Source organism: Equus asinus, chromosome 26 (genome assembly GCF_041296235.1).
Source record: "Equus asinus isolate D_3611 breed Donkey chromosome 26, EquAss-T2T_v2, whole genome shotgun sequence".
Classification (NCBI taxonomy): Eukaryota; Metazoa; Chordata; class Mammalia; order Perissodactyla; family Equidae; genus Equus; species Equus asinus.
Window position 1 is genome coordinate 27987167 of NC_091815.1, and position 27942 is coordinate 28015108.

At 55.6% G+C, this 27942-nt stretch overlaps 1 protein-coding gene across 4 annotated transcripts in view; it reads left to right on the forward strand.

Moving 5' to 3' along the window:
* POU2F2 (POU class 2 homeobox 2) overlaps window positions 1-27942 on the forward strand; it is a 78123-nt gene continuing 50181 nt past the window's right edge. For 2 of the 4 annotated variants that reach the window (XM_070499137.1, XM_070499139.1), the window contains exons 1-2: window positions 10-158; window positions 16485-16545. The gene's annotated coding sequence lies outside the window, so the exon portion shown is untranslated. Of the gene's footprint in view, window positions 159-16484; window positions 16546-27942 lie in introns of all 4 variants that reach the window. The other 2 variants (XM_070499134.1, XM_070499133.1) reach the window with 2 other exon arrangements.

Consider the following 27942-nt stretch of genomic DNA (forward strand, 5'->3'; position numbering starts at 1 on the left):
GGCCAGAGCAGCGCCAGCAGCAGGCAGCGAGCGGGCGCGGGAGCGGGAGCGGGAGCGGGGGTAGCGTTGGCGGCGGCAGCTCCTCCTCGGCCATCCCCTCGGAGCCGTGCAGCTGACGCGCATGGCGAAGACAGCGGCGCCTACCGATGGGAGCAGCGGTAAGGCAAGGCGGCGCGGCGCAGCCGGGCGGGCGGGCGGCGGGCAGCCTCCTCCTCTCCCCAGCTCGCCTGCGCGCCCGCCCGCCCGCCCTCCCTTCCTCCCTCTCCCCTCGCAGCCCCTGCCCGCCCGCCCGCGCCGCGCTCGCCCTTCCATTTAAAAATCTTTAAAACTTTGCATATTAATATCTGCGCTTTGCATAATCTGACCCGCGCTTTATTGATTGCAAGAAGCTTAATGCAGCCGGCTCGGCCTATTGCAGAGAGCTCTCCGGGCGGGAGCCGGGCGGGCGCCGCTCGCTCCGCACCGCGCTCCGGCTGCCCGCCGCCGCTGCGGCCGCGGCCCTCTCGCCTCCCTCCCGGCGCCCGGCGTCGGGGCTTTGCCCCCTGGCTGGGTATTTTTATTATTTGGGGGAGAGGTGGGGGGGAGGGCGGCTTGCTGTCGGTGGCAGCCAGGGAACCAAAGGAGAGATGTGCGTGGTTGGGGGCTGGGGGGGCGAGGGATGGGAAGAAATAGGGACGCAGAGGAGGTGAAGAGGAAGAGAAAAAGGGGAGAAGGGGTAAGAAGGATGGGGAAAGGAGAGGCTAGGAGGGGGAGGCAGTAGAGACGGGAGAGAGCAGTCGACTGAGGACGGAGCTGAAAGGACGGAGAAGCAAGCGGGGACAGAAGAGAAAGGAGGGAGGCGAGAGGAGCGCAGACTAGAGAAAGAGCCTACGGCCGGGAGCTGGCAGAGGAGACCAGGCGGTGGGCTCTTCGTCGCTGCCCCCCACCCCCAGGCCAAAAAATAAAGAAAAAGAGAAAGAAAAAAATAGTACCAATAAAAAGACGATGAAAATAAAACACATCCAAGCCGGGGCCACCGTATACAAAAAGAGCGAGCGCAGAGGAGAGAGGCGAGGCGGCTCCGCTCCTGGCTGGCCTCGGCGCTTTGGAGAGGCTCCCCGGGCTGGGCGGGATCCCCATTTTGGATCCTGCATTTGGGGAATGGGTGACTGTGGAGAAAATGAGGCTAGAGGGGGTCAGGGCTGGTGGCAGTGCAGCCTGTTTTTTTTTTTTCTTCCCCCTTTCCTGGGGGTGTGGGGGCCGGTTTAGTGCGATGATGGTGAGGATATTGGTTGGTGATGCTGTCTGAAGCTCCGAAGCAAGCAGGGTGCATGGGGGGGAGAGGTAAGAGGGCACTGGGAACCAGAAAGGGCTGGCGGGTGGCGGGAGTGAGGGGCAAGGGGCAGGAGAAAGAAATGGGGTGCCTCGGACTGCTGGAAGGGTGGAAGGCGGGAGAGGGAGCAGCCCGGATGGGGCGCGGAGAGGCGGCGGTGTCTCCGGCAGGAGGAGAGGTGGGCCCCGGAGTGATGTTGGGGAACCAAGGTGCGCCCCTCAGCTCACTGGGCAAAGTCTGTAACTTGGGGAGCCCCTTCAGCTGCCTCCTCCTGCCTCTTTGCGCCCTTCTCTTTTCTCCATCTCCTGTCTTTTCTGGCTCCTTTTCTCCATCTCTGCTGCCGGGTTCTCTTTCTCCCTGTTTCTCAGTTTCTCTCTCTCTTCCTCCTCTCAATAAAAGCTTTCTCCCCCCCACCTCAGTTTTTCTCTCTCTTTTTTTTCTATCTTCCTTCTCTCCACCCCTGCCTTTCTTTTTCTCTCTCTTTTTCTCTCCCTTTCTCTTCTTTCATTCTTCCTCCTGCCACTGGTTTCTCCTTTCGCCCCATCCTTTCTACCCCCTCCCTCAGTTTCATTTATTCATCACTTTTGTAGCATTGGCCTTGAGTGGGATACCAGTGAGAAGGGCTCTGGGCAAAGACGAGAGTCCCCCAACTTCCCACCAGAGCCTACCCCCTACTCTGCACCCCCATGTATTTCTACCCTCTTTTCTCTGCTGGGGGCCTGGGTCTGTCCTGGGGTCTCTAGTGCCACCGCCTATTTTCTCTTGCCTCTCAGAGAAGTCCTGCTGGATGCTCACTGGGGACATGGGAGGGGGAGGGGAAGACCTTAAGTGAGGGCTCATGGCTATGGACTCAGCCCCACTGAGACAGAGGGGTGTGGACAGAGACAAAAATGACATAGATTGCTAGTGGGAAGTGAAAAGGGAGGAGACTGGGGCGGAGGTCCATCTGAGAGGCTCCTCAGAGCTTTTGATCCCCAGGTAAAACATCCTAAGTGAAAGCCTCTGGTCTGCTGACCACTCCCCACTTTCTCCCTCGATCCTGGGGCCTGCGGAGTTGGGCAGCAGGTCCTGGATTTAGAGAAAGACCCAAGGATCCACGTAACTCAGTAGCTTTTACTCTCTTGCCATCTTGTTACGTGAATTTGCCCCCCTCCCCGGGGGCACGAGGGGTGAGTGTAGCGTCAGTGCGCAGTGGGGGACTGGTGTGTACAGAGTCTGACCATGGCGGCAGTGTGTGTGCGTACAAGGCCTGTGTGCATCGCAAGAGGTGTTCAAGATGGACTGACTGTGTGCAGGGCTTGGGAGCTCTGGCAGAGTAAGGATCCAAAGGTGTAGAACCACGACGTGTGTTCAGCGGGGGGCTGGATACTGGGGGTCCTCATTGTTGATGATCCATGTGCAAGAGGGAGCTGGTGCATGTATTTATACTGGTCTTTCCCTTGTCTTGATACGTGTGCACTCGGGAGGCACTCTCTGACTCTGCGTGGCAGCCGTCCACATGTGTGCAGAGATCTGTGTGCCAAGTCTGGCATTGGCAGTGGGTGCGTCAATCTGTACGTGCAGCATGGTTGGAGTAGAGGCTCTATGTGTGTGTATTTGGTCTGAACGTGGTGTGTGCACATGAGGGTACACGTTAAATAAAGTCACATATGTGAAAGTACCATTTCTGCATAGAGCTATTATTATTGTTGTTGTTGTTATTGCTCTTGTTAGGTGTCTCTGTGTGTCCTGGGTCAGAGGGAAGGTGGGTTTATGAAGCAGGGTCTGGGTGCAGTGATGAGAGAGGTGCACAGAGGTCGCGAGCATATGGGTGGGTTTGACAGTATGCTTGCACAGCAGCCTTGAAGCTGGGTTCAAGAAAACAAAACAAGAAAAGATCCCCCCTGCCCGAAGTCTGCCAGCCCACAGAAACCTTCCCTGGCTCTTCCGTAGTAACAAAGCATCCTGTGTCAAGGGGTGGCAGGCGGGCCAGGAGGCAAGTGGATCAGGGCCGCAGACAGCATCTCCAGTTGCTGATATCGCAATTATGCATCTACTTCCTGATTTCTGGGTAATATTGGACAGGGAGGCCCATCCATGCCCATTGGAGAGGTCCAGATCCCCATTTCCCTTAGGCTGCTGGCCAACCCTCTGGTCAGTTGCACTGCCATCCTTGGCAGCCTTGGTTGCCCTCACTTCCCTCTGCCAGTCTTTGTAGGGAAAATGGAGGGTGTTTGTGGCAGGAGTCTTGGTGGAGAAAGAACTCGGCCACAGTGTGTATGTGTGTGTGTGTGTGTGTGCCCATACCCTTGCTGTGTGTGTGATAGAGATTAACCTATACATCATAGACAGCATGCCGGCAAGATTTTCTTCCAGAGGGTCCATCAGTGGCCACCCCAGGCCACCTCCATCCTGGTTCACACACTTGCTTCTTGCATGCAGCAGCCAGACACCAGAATCCTTTCCTCTACCTATGTAATAGCCAAACTAGGGGTCACAACCTCAGCACCCCACTGGCTAAAGCTTGGCAGAGCCGTAGTGCATAATCCTGATGTGTGGGGGCATGATGTGGGGTTGGGGCAACAGAGGGCCATGCCAGGGGCTGTTTGGACCTTGACGGGGGTAAGGGAGCAGTTTTCCTGTCTGGCATGTGCTGGTTAATTTCCAGGTTTTTTTTTTCAGGATTGAAAGGGTTGAGAAACCTGGGCTGGAGAATTGTTGGAGGAGAGAGTGGATGTGGGGTCTCCTCAGACTGGGGTCTGTTCTTTCTTCTAAATATATATCACTCACTGTTTTTCCCTTGGGCCCACCCAACACTCCTGATCTAATAATAATAATGACGATGACGACGCCCCTTACATTCGCCTAGCTCTTACAGCTGCCCTGATGGTGCCTTTTCACAGATGAGCGTTTGAGGTTCACGTGATTCTCTCGGCCCATGAGCAACCAAGCAGTGCTAGGATTGAGGTCTTTGGACTTCTGGTGCTGAGCTTGGTCTGGCCTCGGAGGTCTGTCCCTCTCCCCATAGCGGTCCCAGCACCATTTCCTTTCTCTGGCTTGGCCCCTTCCCCCTTCCCTCCTGCCCCCTGAGACCTGTCTCCCAGGACCTGTCAGGTGGATGGATGCCTTATGTGGCTCAGCGAGGGCTTTGAGGACCTGGGTCTTGCTTTGTATCCTGAAAGGAAAGCTGGCAAATGAACGAGGTCGAGGGCCCACTCTGTCGGCGATGGTTAGGGGCTGGGCCTGTTCAAAGGCAGGATTATGGATGAGCTTGTGTTCTCCTCCATCTCTTATGGGGAACCCCGTGCTTGCAGCCCCCTTCCCAGATGCAGGTGCGGCCTTGGGAGGCAGGTGCCCTTCCCCTTACTTACCCACAGCCCCACCTTCGTTAGATCCTCGGGGAAGGCAACTTTCCCAGCTCTGACACACTCAGAAGGAGGCTGGAGGTGGTGGCCCCACATCCTAGGTCCCTGAATTCAGTAGGTATTTATTGAGTGGTGTGAGTCACTGAGCGAATGAAGTACAGATAGTTCCCTGAGGTAATCAGGCGATGGTAGCATGATCACTCCTAACCTGCAAACAATTGTTAGGCACAGTCATGGACCCTGAAGTGGACCCCAACCCAACCTTGGACAGGATTCTGGGTGCCTGGACTGTAAGCACAAAGGGAGCTTCTGGGTCATTAGGAGTCTGGAGAAGGAGAACGGTGTGGGTTTAAATAGGGAGGTGAGTCTTCGAGGATGCTTAGGAGGGCAGAAAGATGGCCGAGGGGACTGGGGAGAAAGCAGCCCAGATTGGGGGTGTGGCCCTAGGAGCAGAGGTTGGTACAGTGTAGCAAGGCCTGTCTATGGAGGCTCTGAGAAGTCTGGACTTGATCTGGCCGGCCCCGTGGAGCTATAACACGCGTGATCGCGCGCCACATGTGCATCTCACGACAATGTGCCTTGGACAACATGGGCTAGTATGTGAGCATGAGTGCATGCGCGTGCACACATACACACACAGAGCCCTTCACCCTGGCGTCCATTCAGACACAATCTCCCTCACAGAAAGCAACAAGGGGGGTACTTTAACCCTCACCCCAGGATCCTATACCATTCAGGGCTGTGGCCCATACACCCGAGTGTAAGAACAGGCTGGGGACCCTCCCCCACTGGGGTGCAGACTCATGTGGCATTCACAGACTTAATCCGCCGCAGTGAGGCCAGGGAGGCAGCATCTGTCACTTTCACAAACACAGGCAACAGAGTCTGGGAGAGACACACTCCACTTGCTCACAACCGCTTGAGAAGCAGATGCCAGTACTGCTGCCCCCCATGCCCAAGACAGAAACAGCCCCTCATGGCCCCCCAGACCCAGGCCACACTGATACACCAAGTCACTCCATGCATTAAAGCACATGCACATGTGCACACACATGTGAAGCACAGTCCCTGACACCCTAACTCCCCATGTACACAACCACACACTCAGACTCTCTTTGACTTTAAGCACAGCTGCTGACATCCTAACCCCTTATTCACACACACACTCACGCACGCACGCATGCACACACACTTCTTTTGACTTAAAGCACAGCTGTAGCCATCCCACCAGCCATACACACATGCCTACAAGCGGACTCACACACACACACTCAAACACACAGCCTCGCGATCCACCAGAACCACCGTGGCCAGCGCTCATTGAAGAATGACAGCCTGAGTAGTGTGCCGAAGGGGGAGTCTTACTGAGGCCTGGGCTGCAGGTCACACAACAGGGACATCCCTCCCATGAGGAAAGGGTCAGGCAGACCCTGAAAGGGCTCCACTGGTCTGAACGGTTCTGCCAGGTAAGGGAGATTCAACACATGCAGGCCAGAGGCGGGAGCCGGCTAATGGCCGAGGCCGCCGATGGCCGAGAGGGCTGGTCAGCGAGGAGGGGAGGCTCGACAATTGATGGGACTCGGGGCTGGACAAACGATGGCGCATTTGGCTGGAACCGGCTAGGGGGCCATGGACCAGAGACCAGGTGGTCATTCTCGCCTCCATGGGGAAAGGGCCGGAGCGGGCGGTGTTGCAGCAGGGTGGGTTTCCCAGCCTGCCTCTGCCATGCATCCTGCCTTGCATGTGTGTCTTGGGGTCTTTGTATGTGTGAGTATGCATGTGAGTGTCTATGTGTGTTTGTGCACACGCACGTTTATTTGCAACTGTCAGCGTTCACCTACCTCTGTAGAACTTCAGGACTCTTGGTGTGCATCTATGTGCACACCTTTGTGTGTGTTTGCTTCTGGTGTGTATATACATGTCCACCCACAAAGTGTTCAGGCACCTTTCTCGGTGGACCCTGTGCACCTTTATGTCCAAGTGTGCATGTGTATATCAAGTGTGTACGGACCTTTCTTGTTGTGAGATGCTATGCACTCTTGTGTGCTTGTATTTTTTTTTTTTGGTATTTGGATGAAGGTTAGGGTGAGGGAGAAGGGATGGATCTGGCTCTGGACTCCCAGCTATCAGTTCATCTGGTGGCCCACGAGGCTGTCTTTGTACATCCATTTGAGCCTCTGTCTGGGTAGCGGCGGGTGTGGGCTTGTGTGCTTGCCTGTTCCAGAGTTTGAATATCTGTGTGTCCACAACAGCATCTCCCTCTGAGCATGGCTGTGGGTGGGGTGGACCAGACCAGATGAGGGGGGCATCTCCCTGAATCTCATCATCCCTCTGGAGGGAGTCATACAACCCTGGCTGGGCCTGGCTGGGACCCAGCAGCACCGCACAGTGTAGACCACCCCTCCTCCTCCTTCTCCCTCCTATGACCTTTGAGCACAGCAGCCCCAAATACATATTTATCAGAGGGGCTGTGGGGACCAGCCCCTCCCCCACCACTCCCCTCAGGGCCCAGCCTGCCTGGCTGCGGAGAAATTAACCTTGTGACACAGGAGCTTGCTGACACCCCGGCCCCCTCCGCATCCGCACAGCACATATGAGCATGGGTGGGTGTGTGTGAGAGAGAGACAGAGAATAGGTACTCATCCAGACTGGGAAGGCAGCAGCAGCAAAGGGAAGAGAGACACACAGGTATGCACGTGTCCATGTCACCCCTGACATGCACCTGTGCGTGCGCGCACACACACACACACACACTCACACTCTCTGAACTACAGAGGCTACATAAGTCTTGAAGAGACGCATGGGCAAATTTTGCAATAGACATACATGCAGACATATACAGTGGTTCTGAAATAGACACACAAATAGATTCTCAAACACATGACAGAGGTGCACCCGTGGGTCTTGAGACCCAGGTACACATACCCTTGGTCAGAGATTCTCTTAGAAAATGCACAGATACTAAAGCCTGCAGATTGACACAGGCATTTGTACACACGTCTCCAGAGATGCTGAAATGGACACGCCAGATTTGGGAACAAGGATAAGCACATACTGACATACAGGTATGAAAGCCCAGATGTCCATGCACACATGATGTCACAGGGCATCACACCGAGACATCACAGGGCAAGACAAATGCTAAAACACCAGGGAGCTCCACACATGGAGATTCTTTTTCAACAGAAAAGGTACAAATATAGATACTCACACATGGCAGCATCCCAGCCCACATGCCCACGGGTGCACACAGGCCACGTTCAGAGGTCCCATGGGGAAGCCACGGACAGTGGCTGGAAGGGACATGTCCTGAGTTATAGCACACAAACATTCCCCACTTTAGACTTGTCCTCTTTGGCTGAAATGAAAATGGGTAGGTGCTCAAGTCTGAAAAGGTGCATGGAATGAATCCACTCATCACACAGGAACTGAACTTTCTGTGAGTCAGGCCCGGTCTTAGAAGCCGGAGGCAGCAATTTACAGGATAGACCTGGGCCTTGCTCTCCAAGAGCTCCAAGCCAACAGGATGGGTGCTGATGGGCCTCTGTGTATAGTTAGTTATAACAGCGATAACGTCAGGGAAGGAAAGGGACAAGGGGCTGCGTGGGGATCACGGGAGATCCTGGTTTAGATTGGTGGGTCAGGTGTAACACCTCTGAGGAAGTGACATTTAAGCTGAGCATTAGACACAACACACAGATTCTAAATGTGCACACACATCCCTCCCGAAACTCACCAAGGCCACACAGGCATAAATAATGCAGGACACAGATGCCCTCACTCCCACCCTGCTGTACCTCGATACCCCTCTAGAAAACTTCTCTGCTGGGAAATGGGGTCCACCTGTTGGGGCCTCAGATGTCTGGGTTCCAATAGAGGTGCACAGAGCATGCTGGGACCACATTGAGCAGGATCCTGAGCTGCCTGGGAGAGTCCAGGGGGCCTCACTGACAGGTGCCATGGAGAAGGGGGCAGGGTCCAGAGGAAAAAGGGAGATAGAGGCTTTCCAAATGGAGGCACTCGCCTGTGCAAAGGCACGGAGGTGTGAGTGCGTGTGGGACGTCACCAGACCGGCAGGTGTGTGCAGGGAGGGTGAGAGATGAGGCTTGACATCGTTGGGAAGGGCCACGAGGCTTGGGATTTATTCCAGGCACATGGCGTAGCATGGAACGGTTTTCAGGAGGACTTGACGGGATGTGAGCTGGATACTAAGTCAGGGATCCCTCAGAGTCTGGTGTGGAGGAGGCCAGGAGGAGGAGGGGGAGACCTGGAGGAGGGGCTCCCTGCCCTGCCCATCCACTCTGGGAACACTGGATGAGGCCTGGCCAGGGAGGTGGCACAGACTGCCTCCCGCTTGCTCCCAGCCCCATCTCTTGGCCACTGGGCAGAGCTGAACAAGCTACAACTTGCCCCCAAGTGGAGATTCGCTGGGAGGTGAAGGTCAAGGGTTATAGTTCCCTTTAGTGACCACCGACACTCTATTGTTTTCTGAGGCCTCCTGTGGCCAGGCCTGAGTGGGTGCCAGGGCACACGGATGAGCCAGACCCTTCCCTGCCCCAGAGGAGTCCCCAGTCTGGGGAGGTGGACCCTAACAAGGCCCTTTCAGGGACTCCAAGGGTTTATAAAAGGTTTCTTGAGCTTGTTCTTAGAGAATGAATGGGTCAAAAGGCCCCACAGGGTATTTGGGGAAGAGGTGAGGACCAGGGAGCCTGGTCTTTGAAGATGAAACCAATTCTCATGTGCCGCAGTGAGAAAGCCTGTTGTTCCCTCCATCACACTTAGAACATCTTCCTTAGCCTAGAAGCCCTATGTGAACTGGCACATGCCTCGCTGCCTTCAGAAGCTCAGGCCACTCTGGCCTTCTTGTTCCTCAAACACGCGAACCTTGCTCCTGCCTCAGGGCCTCTGCACCTGCTGTTCCCTTTTCTAGGAAAGCTCTTACCCCCACACTTCATTTGGGCCACTGCTCAAAACCTACCTTCCCCGACAGACCTTTCCTCGCCTCTCGGTCTAAAGTAACATCATCTTGTAACCGTTTCACCTGCTTTATTTTCCTTCTTAGCTCTTGTCTCTTGTCTCTTGTGTCTCTCCCTCCACTGGAAGGTGAGCGCCATGAAGACAGGAACTTTGTCTTGTTCATGCTGTATCCCCAGTGCCTAGGACAATGTTCAGCACACAGGAAGTGCTCAGTGGATGGTTGTCAGATGAACAGGAGCCAGATGCCCTGTCATCCTATTTGCCCAATATAATGGCAGAGCTGGACGTCTGCTGCACAAGACAAGGGTGGAGGGAACTCACCTCCTGGGGGGTACACCTACCAGTGCTGTAGGGGGATTGGCGGCAAGTCAGACCACCTCTTGCTGAACCTCAAAGCAGCCAGACTCCAAACCTATCATCCCAGGCCTGTATGCTCCACTGTCTCCCTCACAATGCTCCCCTCCCCTCAGCCAACTCATCTTTGCCCCAATCAACACACCCCCCACCCTGCCTCCTTCGCCCCCAACACACACCCTGACGGCCCCGCCCCCAGCCAGCGGGAGGGGAGACCCTGGACCATGGAGTCGACACCCTCTTCTAGCCCCAGCCACGGCCTTGGGCAAATCCCATCACTCCTTTTAAGCCTCAACTTTCCTCGTTGGCAAAATAAGGTGGCTGTGGGGATGAGGACAGATCATGTGTGTGTATGTGTGTGTTTGTGATGATGTGTGATGATAAGACTAATAACAGCTGCTGTTTATAGAGTACCTGCCAGGTGTTAGGCGTTGCACTAGGTGCTTTGAACTTTTTTTTTGATTAAAAAAAATGGAGAAAGAGCCAACCGTCATGGCCTAGTGGGTAAAGTTCGGCATGCTCCACTTCGGCGGCCTGGGTTCGGTTCCCAGGCATGGAACCACACCACACATCTGTCAGTAGACATACTGTGGCAGTGGCTCATGTAGGAAAAAAAAAGAGAAAAAATGCAGAAAAATAAAAGGAGGAAGAAACCCCTAGCATGGCGCATCCCTAGCGTGTCAGGCCTGGAGTGCGGGGCTATGACTCACAAAGGTGAACGTAACCCGTCTGCACAGAGCTTACTATTCCATGTGTGCTGGCACACGTTCGCACCTGGAGTACCACATGGCCAGAGGGTAGGGCTTGTGCTCCCGTCCGCGACCCCGTTCCGCAGAAGCCCCGAGGGAAGTTTGGAGGCCACTGGGGCAGCAGCTCTCACAGACGAGAGACCAGCCCAGCCATCCCTAATTCCGCTTTACTAAGCCAGTGGGAACTTCTATTGTTCCTCTCTGGATTGCCGGCTGATTTAGGGTCTGGCCTAGAATTGGCCTATTATTATTGGCCTATTATTGAATGAGCAAATGAAGGAATGAATGAACAAAGGAACACATTTAGCCAGGTGTCTTCGTTGCATTTGTTCACCCCAAGACAGGTACAGGACACACCTTCTCCCTTTTCCTCCCACTGTGTTCCCTCCTGCCCCCTTCCCATCCTACTCACTTATATCATGCGTGGCTGATCATCCTAACATCATTTCCACCACTCACTGGCCCCTTTCTGTGTCACGCCCTCTGCTAAGTTTGTTAGAAGCATGGTCTTGTTGACTCCTCACACCAGCACTGAGGGGCAGCTGTTATTGCTATCTCTGTTTTATGTTTGAGAAAACTGAGGCTCAGAGAGGTGAAGTGACTTGCCCAGGGTTACACAGCGAGGCGGCGGCAGACTGGCTTTTTGACCACCATGCTCTTCTGCCCCATAGAAGTGCCTGCTCTCTCACTAGTCCTCTGGCCTGCATGCACACTAGCGCTTGGAATTTTTTCCCTCTCATCAATGGGATGGCATGACCTAGGAGCCAGGAGGCCAGCTTTGGTCCCAGCTGCATCACTTTGGAAAATTACTTTCCCTCCCTCTGGGCCTCAGCTTCCCCTTCAGCTGTTCCTCCTGTCTGTAAGTCCTCAGCCAGTTTCCTGAAGAGGGGACAGGGCCCAGAATTCGGTTTGGTCCTACCCTGCTCTCTCTAATAGAGGAGAAACCAGAGGAGCAAGTGCTTCTCCACTCAGCAGACTCAGATCCATTCACAGTCCCGGGGACACTGGACTCTGCTAGGCTTGGATACAGGGGAACCCAAGACACTTCTGGCTGGGAAAGGGAAGGGGTACAGAGAAACACCATCACTGTGTGCACACTGGGCGCCTAGCCACAGTCCTGCCAATGCAAGTTTCATTAGCCCCGCTTTCTGCAATTACAAACAAATGTTAACTGATGTGGCACAGGTTCATTGTGAAAAAATAGAAAATGCAGATATTCAAAGAGACAAGGAAAAAACCCACCATGACAATCTATTTAAGTGGAAAAAAAAATTAATGTCTTGATGTCTGTCCTTCTAGATAGCTTTTTCTCAAACTGGAGTATGCCTGCAAGTTTATCCAAAGAACTTATTAAAATTCAGACGCCTGAGACCAAACTCAGAATTCTGACTTCTGCTTTGAACCTTTTTCTTTGGGAAAAATAGTGTGTGTGTGTTTCATAAAAATGGGATCCTATGCTACCTGCCGGTTTATAACCTGCCTTTTTTCCTTCCTAACAAAGGATTGTGAACATCGCTCCCTTGTCAATGAATTTATTTCGAGCATGTTCTACAACTCCGCGGTCCTCCTGTGTGTGGCTGCTGTACCGTCGCCTATCGTACCAGTCCCCAGTCGTAGGACTTCTAGGTTGTTTTCCTGCGTTCCCTGTTATAATTATCCCCAGTTAGCAGACGAGCACATTGAGGCTCGAAGTCCCTCGCGTGTGTAAAAAGCTGAGGCACCATCCAAGGGGAGCTGGGAGTGACTTGGGTGCTGAGGACAGTTCCCAGCCTCATGCAGGGCGGTGCGGAGGGCCTGAGTGGAGGGAGGGGCTTGAGTTAAAGCCCCCAGACAGAAGACACGTGACCTGTCAGAGGGGAGGCGGAGGCACTTGAGGGGGAGACCACCCTCTTCCAGGCCCCCAGACCCAGGCACATTGCGGCCTGAGCACTGCCCCATCAGGCTCCCCCTAGCCCTCTCGCTGCCTCCCTCCCTGAGCCCTCTCGCCGCCTGCTCCATCCTTGCCAGCTTATCAATAGGTTAAGTGGTCAGGTCAGCGATATTGACCATTTGATTAGGACCTTGTCAGATCAATCCCTGGCTCATCTCATGGGCCTCCTCCCCTGCCTACTCCCCCGCCCTGCTCTTCTACGCCAGGGAGCAGGTGGCCGCGGAAGCCTCTGCCCTCCCCACACAGCACCCCAGAACCAGGAGCCCATGGGCAAGTTCAGAGCAGGTGAGAGCCAGCGTTGGCCTCACCATCTCCTGTCCTAGTCCTGCCAGGTCAGGAGTCCAGAGTGCTGTCTCTAATCCTGCCCCTCTCTTGCTTGTCCAGCCCCCCAAGCCCCTTGGCCCTGTGGGGGCCCCTCCCAGTCCTCTGTCTAGGGGCAGGATTCCTCCACTCCCTCCTTGCATCCTGCTCTCTTGCTTTCAGTCATTAGATCTTGTTTGCTCTGTGTCCCATGCCCCTCAGAATCCAGTCAGACGGAGCTGCCCCCTCTTGGCTGTGTGACCTTGGGCAAGTGACTTCACCCCTCTGAGCCTCCATTTGCTCATCTGTATCATGGGGATGATACTAAATGGTTGTGAGGATTCTGCGAGATCATACCTACAGAGAAACTAACCACGCCTGGACATAGCTGGCGCTCAGGAAATGCCGGCTGCTCTCGCTAAGGGCTACTCTGTTGAAATCATCTGAGCTGATGTGTTTGTGGGGGCCAAGCACTCCGTTCATCTGTCCCTCGGTGGAGGTGTGTGTGGGCAGTCTGTGTGTGGGGCCAAGGGGCACTGTCATCCTCAGGCCTGTCCCAGGCTCCAGCTCAGGGCCATCCCCTGTGTTGCGCAAAGCTGGGACCTCCAGGGGAGCCAGGTCCCAACCTACCCTCCAGGAACCCACAGTCTGGCAGGCGGGTAGCAGACTGACCCCAGGACTCAGTAAACCATTCTACCAGCTGCGAGGAGAGCTGAGGGGTCAGGACCAAATGCTGAGTTTTCTTTCCTTCTCTGGTGAACATCATAATCTTCCCCTTCTCTGTGGCGCAGCTGCAAGGAGCATAGACTTTGGAGTCAGAGGAATCAGGGTTCAAGTCCTGGCTCCTCTACTTCCTGTGCCAGGTCACGATGGGCCAACTGCTTCCCATTCCATCCCTCAGAGTCTCCACCTGTGAAGCGGGGAGAAGGCATCTTCTAAATAGCTCCCACTCCCACCATCTTCCGATCTCAAGGCACTGCTGGAATAGGGCTCCCCGCTCCCACAGGGCTGTCTCTCCTACAGGGAGATGGTATCTACTTGGGAGAGGAGTCTGTCAGCGGGCACATGGGGGCACAGGGGTCTGGGGGACAAGATGAGGAGGAGAATCAGAGGCAGATGGGCCAGGGGTGGTGTTGCCCATGGGCATCGCTGCTGAGGGGGGCAGAGGGCAGAGGGCAGAGACAAGCGGGGACACGACTGGAGGGAAGCCCCAGTGTGGGACGCTGCCTCGCGGGAAGACCCCAGCCCTAAGGCGCTGTCTGACTCCGGGCCCCTGAGAGGCCCAGGGATTCCCCCGCCCGCCCCACCATCACTTACACCAATATTGACGGTTAATGCCGTGTCGCCACCGTGTTCAACACTCAGCGCGGCTAATTGTTTTGACTGGGAATCGGCAAGGCGATTAAACGCCATCGATTTTGCCCTGCGCGCTGCATCGATTTTTAAATTTCCTATTGATCCTGGCCCTAAATCTCCTTAACCAAGACCTCACCGTGGAGATGACAGCCGCTGATTAGCTCCGGGGTGGGGGGGAGCAGCCCCTGAGGGGGCAGAAACCCCAGCTCCTCCCTCCCCCCAGGGATCAGGGGTCCTGGTCCCCTTCTGCCCCTGAAGATGAAGGCCCAGGTAGAGAGAGGGACGTGGTGGGTACAGCTGGGCGGCCCATATTCCTTTACCCCCTTCTTTTTTTCCCATTTGAGTTTTTCTCTGGTCTCTCTGCCTGTGGCTCCCTCCACTCCTCTCTGTGCGTTTCTGTCGCCCCATCTCATCTCTTTCCTATCTATCTATCTATCTATCTATCTATCTATCTATCTATCTATCTATCATCTCCCTCTCCACTGTCTCAGTTAGTCTTTTTCTCTTTCTTCTCTTCCTGAACTCCATTCCTGCCTCCACTAATTCCTTCTGTCCTTGGCTGTTCTGGGACTCAGTCTCCCCATCTGTAACTGGCAGATTTGCCATGAGATAGAAAAGTAGTCTGCCAAACTCCAAGGTCCATGGCCATCCTGCCCACCCACCTCTTGCCTCCCTTCTCAGGACTGCACCCACAGGGACTCACAGATGTCAGACACATATGGGCTTCCTGCCTGTGTGACTTCGCCCACGAGGCTCTCCCTCTCTGAGCCATGGCTTCCAATGTTGCTCACTCTCCACTCATCAGTACCCACCTGGTGGGAAGTTCTCCCTGAAATCCTGTCTCCTCTGGGAAGTCTCTCTCGATCCTACAGTCCTTGCCCCTTCTCTGAGTGCCCACAGCAAGCAGGGGCAAGGGTGGTCTTTGTGCGGGTTCAGGCGGCTTTTCCAAGAAGACTGCCTTCCCAGAAGGCAGGAAACCAGGTTTTGGCAGGGGACACACAGGCCCAGCTCTCTAACCAGCCCCGCCCCTCGCCAAGTGGTACAAGATCCTTGGGAAGTCACATACGTCTCCCTGCAGCCTTGCCTGCCGCATCTGTAAAGTGGGGGTGATACCCCTGCAGGGCTGTAGAGAGGCCTCCCATGGGTAGCACTCTCCCATGTCCTGTCATCTTCTCTGTCCTCTTCATCTTCTACACAGCATGCAACAGGACCGTTCTAAAGACTAACTGGATCCTGTCCCTGCCCCCAGCTACTTGGACCAGACCCTGCCTGGTGCAGCCCCTCCTCTCTGTGGCCTCATCCTTCCCATCCTTCTCTCGTTGAACCATGGGCAGGCAAAGGCCTGACATTCTCTTTCCTCCCACCTGGCCCTCTGCCTGACTAAAGTTTCTTTGTCTGCCAGGCTTGGCTCAGGGGTCGTGTCCTCCCTAGGTCTTCCCTGACCTCCCCTGGGATTTCGCAGCATCCTCTGCCCGTCCCCAAGTGTTGGCTTCAGCTCTTTATCCAGTCTCCCCAAGCTGCCTGTGAGCCCCCTGGTAGGCAGGGCAGAGAACTTGTCTGGTCCATCTCTGCACCCCCTACCCTTCGTCCAGAGATCAGCTCAGACGAGCCTCAGTATCTGCTGATTAGCCAAATGAGTGAACAAATATTCATCAGAAATACCACCATGACTCTTATTTTCATCTCCCTACAGCACACAGACACCTAATAATGAGTAATCCTTTCAAATTTCTTTCTCATTTGATCCTCTCAGCAGTCCTTTGAGATAGTTTGTTAATTAATTAATTCCTCCATCCATCCATCCATTCACTCAATCATCTGGCATGTACTTATTGAGCATCCCATGCTTGCCAGGCCCTCTGCCAAAGGCTAAAGCCGGGAGACAAGTCCCTGCTGTTTAAGGAGCTTCCAGTCTGATGGGAAAAACAGGGTAGCCACCAGCATGCCCATTTATGAGATGGGAACACTGAGGCTCAGAGCCTGGAAATGACTGCTGAAGGCTGCAAGTGGCCAGCAGGACCTGGCTCCCCATTCACCAACTTGGGACTCCTGCTGATGTGACAGGAGCAGGTCCCTTTCCTCCAGCTGTGCCTCATCCTGCATGAGGTGGAGACCTTTCTCGAATTCCTCAGGAAGCTGACTCCCCTTTCCTCTCTCTCCAGGTTCTCGACTGGACCGGGTTGGTGGCCTGAATGTATTAGCTTCGCTGCGTCTGCCCAAGAGGTAAGGGACACGGCCCAGAGCTTTGCTTGTGGCTGTGCTCCAGGTCCTGTTTCCTCTCAATGCTCCTGCTTTCTCTTCCTCTTCCCTGGCCCCACCTGGGAGACTGCCCTTCCTCATTCTGCCTCTGCCCTTGCGATTTGTGTTTTCATCCTCTGTGCATCCTGTGGCTTTCTGGCCAAACCAGAAAGTTCTGGTTCTGGGTGGAGGTGACTGTGGTGGTTTCTGCTGATGAGTGTTTGGGCTCAGTAGGAAAGAGATGGGGATAACGTGGTAGCTCAAACCAGCTTGGGGTCAGGCACGCCTGTGTCTAAGTCTCTTTTCTGTCCCTTCTTAACCTTGAGTGACTTGGAACCATCAGAGCCTCTGTTTCCTCATCTATAAAAGGGAATAACACCAGAACCCACCTTAAGCGCTGTCCTGAGAATGGAAGTCTAGTGAGGCAGTTCAGATTCCAGCTCCAGAGCCGGATGGCACCAGCTCTGCCCCGTGCCAGCTGGGTGAGCCTCAGTTTCCCTATCTGTCAAACGAGGGTAATAAGAGTGCCCACTACACAGGACGTGAGGGTGAAAGCAGCTACTCCGTGAAAGCATGTAGCCTCGGGACCTGGGAGCTCGAAATACAGCTGGAAGCTCCCCTGAGCGAGTGAGGATTTGTGAGGCCCCTTCCCGGAGCCCACTGAGACTCCTGAACAGAAGCGGGAGTTCTCCAGCTGCTCAGCTCTGCAAGAAGCGGGGGATCTGGGCGTCTGCTCCAGTGCTCGCTCCGCTGGCTTGGTGAGGCTCCGCAGGGAGCATGCAGTGATGGGGGACAGGCCTCTGGATAGACCCCCCCATGCTGCCATCCCTATTCCAACCAGAGCAGCTTAACCCGCAGCCCTCGGGACCCCGGGGAGGCCTTTGGTTCCTCTCCTCGGCCTCCTCCCCAGGCCTGCTTGCTGCACCAGGGGTCACAGACTCACTTTCAGAAGCAGATGAAAGCTGTAGCCCAGGGTTTGCAATCTGGTGTTGTAGGGACCGTGGTGGACTGGAAAATACATTGGGGAGGGGGTGCTGCTTTTCAGCTCCACTGACTGTCTCACTGCAGAGATGTAGCCCCTACTTGTCAATTTTCCGATTTTTCAAGAGAAGCCAGGAGTCCAGACTTTTATGTGAAATTTCCCGATTTTTAAACGTTGGCAACTAACGCAAAATTTCAAAAATCCCCTTGTGGTCCAAACCACATGTTTCAGGCAACCTTTGGCCCATAGATTTCTAGTTTTACAACGTTTAGTATAGACTTTCTCCCAGGAAAACACATCCCTACGTCTACCTAATTGTGCTCCAACCTCAGGATGTTCACAGACCCCCTAAGCTCATCTGTGGACCCTGTTTTAGCCAGTAAGGAGGGTAGGTGTCTGAACTACAGGATGCGTTCTTTCTCCAGGGAACCAGAGTGGTAGCTTTCCTGGAACCCTCGCGTCCTCTGATGCTCTTGACGTTGAAAAGAGGGTCAAGGAGCTTCCAGGCTGTAGAATTTCTTTGGAGGCTAGAGGCTGGCTTTGAGGAATACCCGAAAGTTGGGCTAAAGTAACAGAGGCGTTTAAAAGGAACTATGTTTCAGAGTTGGTGGAAGTTGCAATCACGTCTATGATTACAGTTGTTTGTGTTCAAATAGATATTTGTTAAGTAGCCACGATTTTATGGACACGTGTGATAGATTTAGTAACACATACCCGAGAGCTGTTATATCCTAATGAGGAAACTGATATTTAGTAGGGGCCACTTACATGCCAGGGCCTGTTCTGGGCGCTCACTGCAACCGTGTGAAGTGGATGTTAGTCACCTGTTAGAAGAGAAGGAAACTGAGGCACAGAGAGGGAGGCACCTGGCCTAAGGTTACCGTGGTAACCTTAAGTGGTAGAGTCAGAATTTGAGTGCAGGTCGGCCTGAAGTTCAATCTCTCATTCTTGCACTTCACCAAAACCCAGCTCAGGTTTTGGAATCTCCTTGGGGTGACCAATCTTTGCGGTTTGGGAGTGAATTTGATTGTGGGGGAAACACCTGAAGTCTAATTTGGAGTCAAGTCTGATAAATTTAGCAATGATAATACTAATAATGGATAATGCTGGGGTTGCTTGTTAGTGTTTTGATAGAAACCAGAGACAATTACACATCAGAGAGATGTTTTGCTGATGGAGTCTGTAAACTGGCCTTGAAGGCTGTTGCCAAAATATCTGAGTGGTTCAAGGAAAAGTCCAACCTCCCAGGGAGACACATTTGAAGAAGGCCACACTCTCTTAGGCGTATAATTTTGTTCACAAACAACAGTTACAACAGACGTCGCCCCCACTCACCACTGTCTCTCCTTTAGAGCTACACTTGGAAGGTGAGGGACTCCCCGAACGTGTCTTGAGGCCTCTGCAATGCCTGGAGCCCCGGGATGAGCGAGACCCCTCCAGGCCTGGAGGTGCTGGGTCAGCCTCTGGTGCCCGCGTGGCTCCCTCTCCTTCACTCCCTCTGGCCCTTCCTCCAGCTTTCCTCCCACTGTTCTAGGGCCTTCTTTCCACTTTTGGTTGAGTTCATTCCTCCACCTCCCTCAAATCTCCATCTAAGGCTCCCCGATCTCCCTGGGGTGGGTTGCCCCCCACTCCGTTCTTCCTCCCTGAACACTGTTACCATATCTGATCACAATCGTTATCATAGAGCTTCATGGTGGGGGGGAATTCCCTATTTGTCCAGCACGTCTACACCCAGTCCCTGGCACAGTGTAAATGCTCAGGGAATATTTGTTGAGTGAATAAATAAGTGAGCACGCAGACACACGAACCCATAGCCATCGTTTATTCCTTCAGCTAACATTTCCTGGGGGTTCTTGCATGCCGGGCCTTGTGCCTCAGTCTGGTGATGCAGAGGGGAGGCAGACCTGTGTGGCCTGAGGAGCCCCCAGGCTGTTGGGGAGACAGACGCGAACACAACTAACCTGAATTGGTGGTTCTGCAAGGTGCTGAGTCAGGAGAGAGTGTGATCAACCCACTGGGGGGGTCGCAGGCAGTCTTTGGGAGGAAGTGGTAGAAAAGGAGGTCCTGAAGGGTTAGAAGAAGCCAAGGACTAAGTTATGGTTCGGATGGGTGGGTCATTATTGGGGACCGTGGATGCTGGCCAGGCCTCAGAGTTCCCATGGCCAGCTACTGTCCACTGGGCATCTGAGGCCCTCCCAGTGCTGGGCAGAAGCAGAGCTGTGTCCCCACCTTGTCTCTCCCTCCCTTCTGTCCTTCCATAAAAACTCAATTGCCTTCAGTGTGGACCAGGCCCTCAGGTCACACAAGTGATTCAGACACAGGCACCAGGGCATGTCCACGGCACCTACATACTCCAAGGGGGGTCTGGAATTCCTCAGAAGCATGAACTTAGCCATGGGGGAAAGGCTTCCATTGCTCGGTCTCGTGAGGTGAGTTAGAGAGAACCCCGGGCTGCATAAGGAGGAGGGACATTGAACTGAAAGGTGGGCACTCCTCCCGCGGGGGAGAGTGGTGGGACGCTCCAGGATCAGAGACGGAGGGCTGCGTAGCAGCTCAGGTGTTCTGCAGACATGAACTAAGAAGCCAGTAGGTTGGGTCAGGGATTTTTCCCTGATCCCCTGGGCCAGTTAGCCACCCTTCTGATTGCGCCTGGGGCGGGGGCTTTGGCTACACAAACACAGTGTGTGCTGTGACAGATGTGGCTTGAGGGTGGTGGAGTGGGCTGGGTGGAGATTCAGTGTAGGGGTGGCTCGTTGGGTGCGGGGCCAGCGGGCCCCAAAGGGTGATTCGTTGTGCGTGGCCGCGTGAAGCTGCATGAGGCTGTGGGCAGGGCTGTGCTGCTGCAGGCAGCGGCAGTCCTCACCTCTGTGGAGTCAGGATGCGAGGGGCTGTTTGCCGTTGTGGGGTGCTGGGAGGTAGCAAGAGATTGCTAAATCTTTTTGGCTGCCTTTGCTGTTGCCCTGTGGGTGGAGACAGCTGTCACCCACCCAGAACTGGGAGTGTCTGACAGCCGCGGGGTGGGGTGTTACAGATGTGGAGGAGGTCAAAGTGGCTTGCATCTCTCAGCAGCTCCAGGGATCGGCGGGTCACTGGCATCCCTGACAGTCCCAGAGCAAATGAAGGCCGAAGTGTCCACTGTTCTGGCCAGCATGGAGCCCCAGGGCCCGAGGGCAGGCACTTGGCCCTGACTCCAAATAGCGGGCATGGTGAGGGCTGGTGGGCAGAGGGCAGGCCACAGAGCCTGACCCTAGATGGTTTTAACAGCGTTTGTTGGAAGTCATGATGAACACCCCCACCCCAGCATTGTCCAATTCATGTTGCCCTGCAGGTCTCTGCTTCTGGTTTCCTTCCTCTCTTCTTCCTCACCCTGGGGCTCCACCCTGTCGTCCTCTTCTTTTTTCCTTTGCTCCGTCTTCATCCATGTCTTGGCCTCTCCATTCCACCCCTGTTACCTCCTTTTCATCTGAGCCTGGACCTGTTTCCCGTCTCGCGTGTAGAGTATACATGGGTCCATGTCTAGCTTTCTGTCTCCAGAGAGAGCCACACGGAGATGTGGATCTGGTGGGGGTGGGGAGAGGGAGGCAAGGAAGAGAGAAGGAGAAAAGGCCCTTGAGGGAAACACAAGAAAGGAGGTGCCCCCACCCCTGCCCCGGCCACTCCAGGACAGCTTCTGAGGCCCATGCACCACCATGTGCCCTCACCCTCTTGGGGCACGTGTGGACAGGAGGGCCAGAGGGGTCATCTGAGAAGAGGGAATCAAGAAATATGCTAGAGAGGAGTAGAGCGTGAGAGAGACTTGGGGAGTTTCAGAGAGCACCTCATGACAGAAAAATGCCTGGAGAGAAGGAGCAACTGAGAAGAGTAGACAAAGAGACATGGAGAGAGCAAAAAGTCAGCCGGGAAAGCAGAGTAACTCCGAGACAGTTAGGAAGAAGCAGAGAGAAAAAGAGAGCGAGTGCGGGAGCGTGAGGGCCTGAGAGCATGCTAGTGAGAGATGAAGACCACCAGGCTTGGGGGGAGGGGGCAACAAGAAGGATGGGTTGAGGGCAGCTGAGGAAGGTGGGTATGACTTTGGGGTGGGAAGGACGTGCCCCACGCCTGGTGTCTGGGAGCCCTGCCCCTCCCCAGGCTGCTGTGCTGGGCAGAGTATAAGGATCTTGGCCAAGGCCCCTGGTGTGTGTGTCTCTGTGAGTGGAAGAGGAGGGTGACAGGGAGTGTGGGAGGAGGGATGTACTGCTGCCACTTGCTCTTGTGATCATGAGCCCAGTCCACTCCGTCCCTCCCTGCAGCTGCCCCAGACCATCCCTGTCCATCCATCCTGTCCCCTGCCTCTGCTCACAGGGGCCCAGAGGACCGTGGGAAGGGTGTGGGCACCGCTGGCTTCTGGCCTTGAGGGTGGGGAGAAAGGTCTGTGTTGTGTGTGAAAGAGAGAGAGAGAGAGAGATGGCTCTGGACCGAGTCTCCCTTCAGCCCCTCTGGAGCTTTGCTGTCTCAGTCTCTCCTGCATTATCAAGTTCCCTCCACCTCTCTCCGCGTGTCTCTCAAGGTCCCTCTCACCAGCTGTCTCACTTTCTCTGTCTCCTCTCCCTGTCTCTCTTTTATCTCTCTGGCTGTTGGCCTCATCTCGTTCTCTCACTCAGCCTTTCTGTTTCTTTCTGTGGATCGCTCCTATTCTCCCTCTCTCTCCCTCTCTGTCCCTCTCTCTCCCTCGCTTTCACTCTCTCTGTGTTTTCTAGCTCTCCCTGTCTCTGGCCCCCATTCTCTCTTTATCTGTGCCGTCTCTGTGCGGCTCCATCACTGGGTTTTCAGCTCTGTTGTGTTCTCGCTCTCTCTGTATCTCTTTCTGTCTCTCTGGTCTCTGTTTCTGTGTCTCTCCATCGGAGCCTCCCGTTTGCCCTTCCTCTGCGCTTTTTCTCTGCCTTTGCCTCCTGTGTCTGTGTCTCTTCTGGTCTGTTTCATCTTCTGTCTCTCACACCCTCTGTGGGTCTCTTTCTCGCCCTTGTCTCTCCAGGTCTCTGGCTGTTCATCCCTGCCTCTGTGTGTCTCTCGCGCTCCCCCTCCCTTCCCCCCTTTTTTTTCTGTTTCTAACACCCACACTCACATCCTACCTCAGGAGTAATTGCTTTTGTCTGGGTTGGACTGGACTTGTGGTGGGGGAGGGCGGGGGGAGCGGGTGGCACTGGGGGGGTTGGGAGGGACGGAGGTCGCTTGGTGGAGTTGAGGTGGCGACCGTCCGCCAAAGTAGGGGTGCTGAGGAGCAGAGGTCTGGCTGCCCAAGGGGAGGGGAGAGGGGGCCTTGGGACCATCCTGGCAGGGGTCTGGGGCCTCTGTCTGGGAAGGGAAGAAGGCAGGCAGGCCCTCACATTCAGATTTGGAGACGATATAGCAATAAAACTGGCTAGCCAGCATCAAATTGGCAGCTTCTGCTACCTCAAACCCTCCCCCACTCAGAGACCTCCCTCCCAAACATCATCGTGTGTGCACCGAGTCACCATGACATACACGGGGACACACCCAGAGCCTCCGACCCACTCGTTGGGACACACTCGGCCGTTGGCACATAGGGACAGGCGGAGTCACGTAGACACACAAAAAGCACACTGGATCTCTGACATTCGTAAAAAGAAAGAGCCTCTGATACACACAGAGACAATCACACCTATACCGCCCACCGACACAGGCACAGAATCCACACACACGGACACGTGGGGACTTGCTCCACGGTCCCCAGACACTCACAAAAACAGCTGTGTTCAGACACACTTGGACAGGGGATCACACCCACCAACACACACAGATTTCAAAACATGCAGCCACCACATCACCTGGGGACGGGGGTCCCTGAGATGTTCCTGGGAACACATCCACACTTCCCTGAGGGACAGACAGATCTGTATACACACATTCAGACATTTAGGGACACTTAGAATGGGGGAGACACTCATGGAAGTACACACATACAGAGCCACAAGTCCCCTGGGACACACCCACAGACTGGTGGTCACACAGACTTGACTCAGTAGCTGAGACATGCAGAGACACAGAGTCCCAGAGTCCCACAGCAGAACGTAAGGACTCAAAGACACACAGCCACCCAGGCACACAGGGGACACGCACACACCCTACACATATGGCAACTCAGACACCACAGCCCTCCCGTGGAACCTCCTGTCTAAAGCTTCACAAGCCCCTACCCACCACACAGGTGCAGGCCAGGCCCTGGGGCGAGGCCATGGCGGCTTCTGCCCACAGAGACCCAAGGATGGGGCAGCCAGAGCTCTGTGGGTGGGTACCAGGCTCCCTGGGGGTTGCCCCACTGTTCTCGACATCCACTCACCCTAGCTTACTCCAGCACTCCACTAGGCCTTCCCTACCCCATGGACTCAGGACAGTGTCTCCCTGGCACCCCAGGTGCCCCCTACCAACCTCCCAGAGGTCCATCCCTCTCATACCTTCAAAGGGTCCCATCTCCCTGCGCTGCTCCCGCCTGAGGAGATGCCTGCTTTCTTCCGGGGGGACTGTCCCTCAATTTATCCCCTACCTGCCAGTGTGACCCCCAGCCCCATTTGGTTCCCTGCCCACTCCCATACTCACCCCCTCTCCTGGCTGTCCAAGCTGTCAGCCTCCCTAAGCTCTCCTGCCGTAGAGGGTGAGGGGGGGCCCTGGCCCCTCAGAGGCGTGGGTAAGGGGTACATGGGGGTGGGGGGCCTGGGTGCGGCTGCGGGAAAGGGAAGCCGGGCAAGTGGGGAGAGAGAGAGGCAGAGGCAGGCAGGCAGCCAGCCGGCTTTATATCCCTGCCGTATTGATCTACCATGTCACAGCCCCGGTCGATAGCCAGCCGAGAAAGAGAGGGAGAGAAGGGAGGGGAGGTTTGGGGGAGGGCAGCAGGACCCCTATAGTCCTTGGCCCATCTGGGGCCTCCTTGGCAGACTGTGGGGGCAAGTTCCAGAGGGCCCACCCCCCCCCCCCCAAAAGTGTCCTGCCCCGTCCTCCCCCTCTTCCTCTAGGCTGCGGCCCTCTCCTGAGAGCTGCCTGGGTAGAAGAATTTAAGCACAGAAGCTTTGCCCATTTCTTTCTGTCTCTGGGGGCTCTTTATCTCTCATGGGCACAGGGTGGGGGGTTGGAGAGGGGTTCCCAGCTGTTCACGGCCTCAGCTCCCCTCTGCCCTCCACAGTCAGGCTGGACAGGTGGAAGGCCTGGAGGCAGTGTAGTGTTAGTTTGGGGACCAACAGGAGTGTGAACCTTTCTTCTTTACTGTGTGACTGTGGGCAAGAGAGAGAACCTCTCTGATGCCCTCTTCCCCAGCCATCGATAGCCAGGTGCTCAGGAGGGCCCTGTCCACGTCGGTTTCCTGCCCTTTGTGACTTGAAGTTCCACCTCGAGGCTGTGCCAGGCCTGTGCAAGAGACAGACCACATTTAGAATTTCTTTCTCCTGGTCCCCCGACCCCACTGGCCTGAGAGAGGAGAAAGCTCAGCTTCTCTTCCCTCTCCAAACAACCTTCTACCACTCAACCCTGCCCCATCTAAGGATCCCCTGACCTGGAGGGGGAAGGGAGGCATGTCTCCTTGGGTAGGAAAGGGAGAGATTCTGGGGCCACACTGGGAACCCTGGGGCCATGCCTCCGTCCTGGATCCCAACCCTGCCTCTGTTTCCCCTCTCTGGGCCTCAGTTTCCCCTTACTCCCACCCAACCCTGCCTGCCCAAGCTCGAAGGATCTGTATGGTTGTGGGATCCATAGGGATTGCTGCAGATGGGAGGCAGGGCCATCCAGAGGGTGAGACTAGGACCAGAGGGGTGCCTGCTACCCCTCCCTCAGCGGGGACTGCCCGGGTCCCAGGTGCGTCCCCCCAGCCCCCAATTCCCGGGGGCTCCAGTTCTTTGTCTGTCCAGATCCTCCTCCCCTCCCAGCCCAGCCTCTGAGAGAGGTTGAGGAATCACCTTAGCCTTGACCCGAGGGGGAGGGCAGGGGAGGGGCAGGCAGGCCCCACCCCCGCCTCCTGCCCATGGCCATCCGCACAGCTCTTCTCCTCCCTGCTTCCCTAAGTACCAGGCCGCCCCCCACCCAGCATCGGGCTCTGCTCCCTTTGTTAGGAAGGGGGAGGGGAAAGAGCTGAGCTGAGGGGACGTGGCCTGACCCTCGACCTCTCCCCATCCCTCCTCCCATCTGGGTCCCCAGAGGCTCAGAGCCCCCTTGACGGACAGTTCTGACCATCAGCCAAATGGCTCTGGGAGTGAGCAGGGGGCCAGGTAGGGGGGAGGGGACGAAGGCCTGGCCAGGGCCCTGAGCCCACGAGAGGGGTGCATTTCCTGCGTTGGGGAGGCCCTTAGGGCAAGTGGCAGGGAGAGACAGGCAATCAGGGGCAGGTTCTGGGGGGAGACTGATTGAACTGGGGGATGTGGAGGCAAAGTGGGTCTCAGGCCAGAGCCAGCAGCTCTGGACACCCTGTGGGTCGGGGCCTGGCGTGGGCGGACGCCCCCACCCCACCCCCACCCCCACCCAGCCTGCGGCATTGGGAGTGCAGCGAGTTTTAAAAAAAATTAAAAGAAAAAAAAAATAACAGGAGCAGGAGAAGCTGGGGGAAAAAATATATAAGAAAAAATATAATAAGAACTAAGCGGTGGCTGCAGGAGAGAGAAAGGGCAGGAGGCGGGGAGGGGGGTGCAGGGGGGAGGGCGGCTCGGGCCCTGGTCGCTGCGGAGGCCGGCCGCCGGCCTCTGCGCCGAGCCCTCCGCGTCCCCCCTGCCGGCCCCCTCCAACCCCGATCGATCCAGTTTCTTGGCAATAAAGCATTTTTATTGTCAGCTGCCCTGAATGCCAAATGTGAGCCTGGTCCTGCTCCCCCCTCAACCCGTTTCCTCACTACCCCTCCCCCAGCCCTCCTCCACCCCCTCCCCGCCACCCCCCATAGCAGATTCAGCATCGTCCATCACCAAGACCCCCTCCTCTTCCTCTTCATCCATGTCAGCCGCAGTCCTGTACCTCTTCAATAATCCACCAAGCCCCCTCCCCAGCTAGGCCGCTGGGTCCCCCTCCCTAGCCCCAAACCTGCAGGGGTGTAGAAAGGTGGGCTCTGGATGAGTGGTCTGACGGGGTGCAGGGATGGACAGGAAGGTTTCAGGATGGGCAGGCAGGGAGATGATGGCCACAGGTTGAGGGAGGCGTGGGTAGAAGTCAGGAGAGCAGACGCCGCCCGCAGCGCGGACAGCAGGGGACAAGAACAGGTGGGGAGGCAGGCCCAGCCCCCTGGCCCAGCCCAGACCGTTGCAGTCCTCCAGAGCCTGCTCTGCCCCGTCCACACTGAACTTGGGCCCTAGTCTCTGTCTCAGGGAGGCAGCTGGGGTGAGGAAGAGGTAGGCTGGGTTTGGACACCCCTCCTGTGTACCCTCTCAGCCACGCCGGAACAGTCTCCCGGGGCTGAGGACAACACCACACACTCCACAGGACTGCTGGTGTGAGGGCCTGTGAGAGGATGTCGGGGGAGCGGTTGATAGAAGGCCCTGGTGGCCCCACCCGAATCATTCCTCCTCCCCCTTTCTGTTCTCTCCTTCTCTTTGTCTCTGTCTCTGCTTTCCCCTTCTGTGTCTGTCTCTCTCTGTGTGACTCCGACTCTCCCTTTATTGCTGCCTCTCCCTCCAGGGATTTAAGATCCCCCACACCCTTCTCTGTTCCACCTGCATAGGCCCCAGTTATTCTTTCTCCGTACCTCCTTTCTCTGCCCTGTGACATGCTTTCCCCTCAACCGTTCCTACCCCTCCTGTCCCACATCCGTGTCTCAGTCCATGTCTCTCTTGGTTTATCCCCCTTCCCACAGCCGTGAAAGCACACAGAGGCCCAGGTCCCAGGAATGTCACCAGAAAGCGCAGGGAAAACGTTTCAAGCCCCTCTTCTCTCTTTCTCTTGGGGGCGTCAGTGTCTGGAGGAGTTAAAACACGTCTATACCTGCAGAGAGGGAACTGGAGAACCAGAGATTGAGTCCTGTCTGTCTGTCACAGATGTGCTGTGTGGGTTTGCTCAAGTCACTTGCCTGCCCTGAAGCTCAGTTTTCCCTTGAAAAGTGAACTGCTTAGATGGCGTTTATGGCCCCTCCTGTGGCACACCCATGCCTTGAAGGTCCAGAGTTCTCTCAGGCTCCTGGGGAGGGAGTGAGGGCAGGATCCTCCTTCTGGGGAGCATGGTCACCCCCCCATCCAGGTGCTCCTATGATGACACCTTAAGGCTGCGTCCTGCCCTCGCAGTTTCTCCTGGTAGCTTGGAAAGGTGAAGCCGGAGAAAGCCTGGGATTCTGAGACTTTTCTTCTCTGTCTGGACAGAGGAGGGACCTGATCAGTGTCATGCTGTTGGGAGTAGTGTAGGGTATGGATTCAGGAGCCCAGGTCCCACCTCCATTGTCAGCTCTG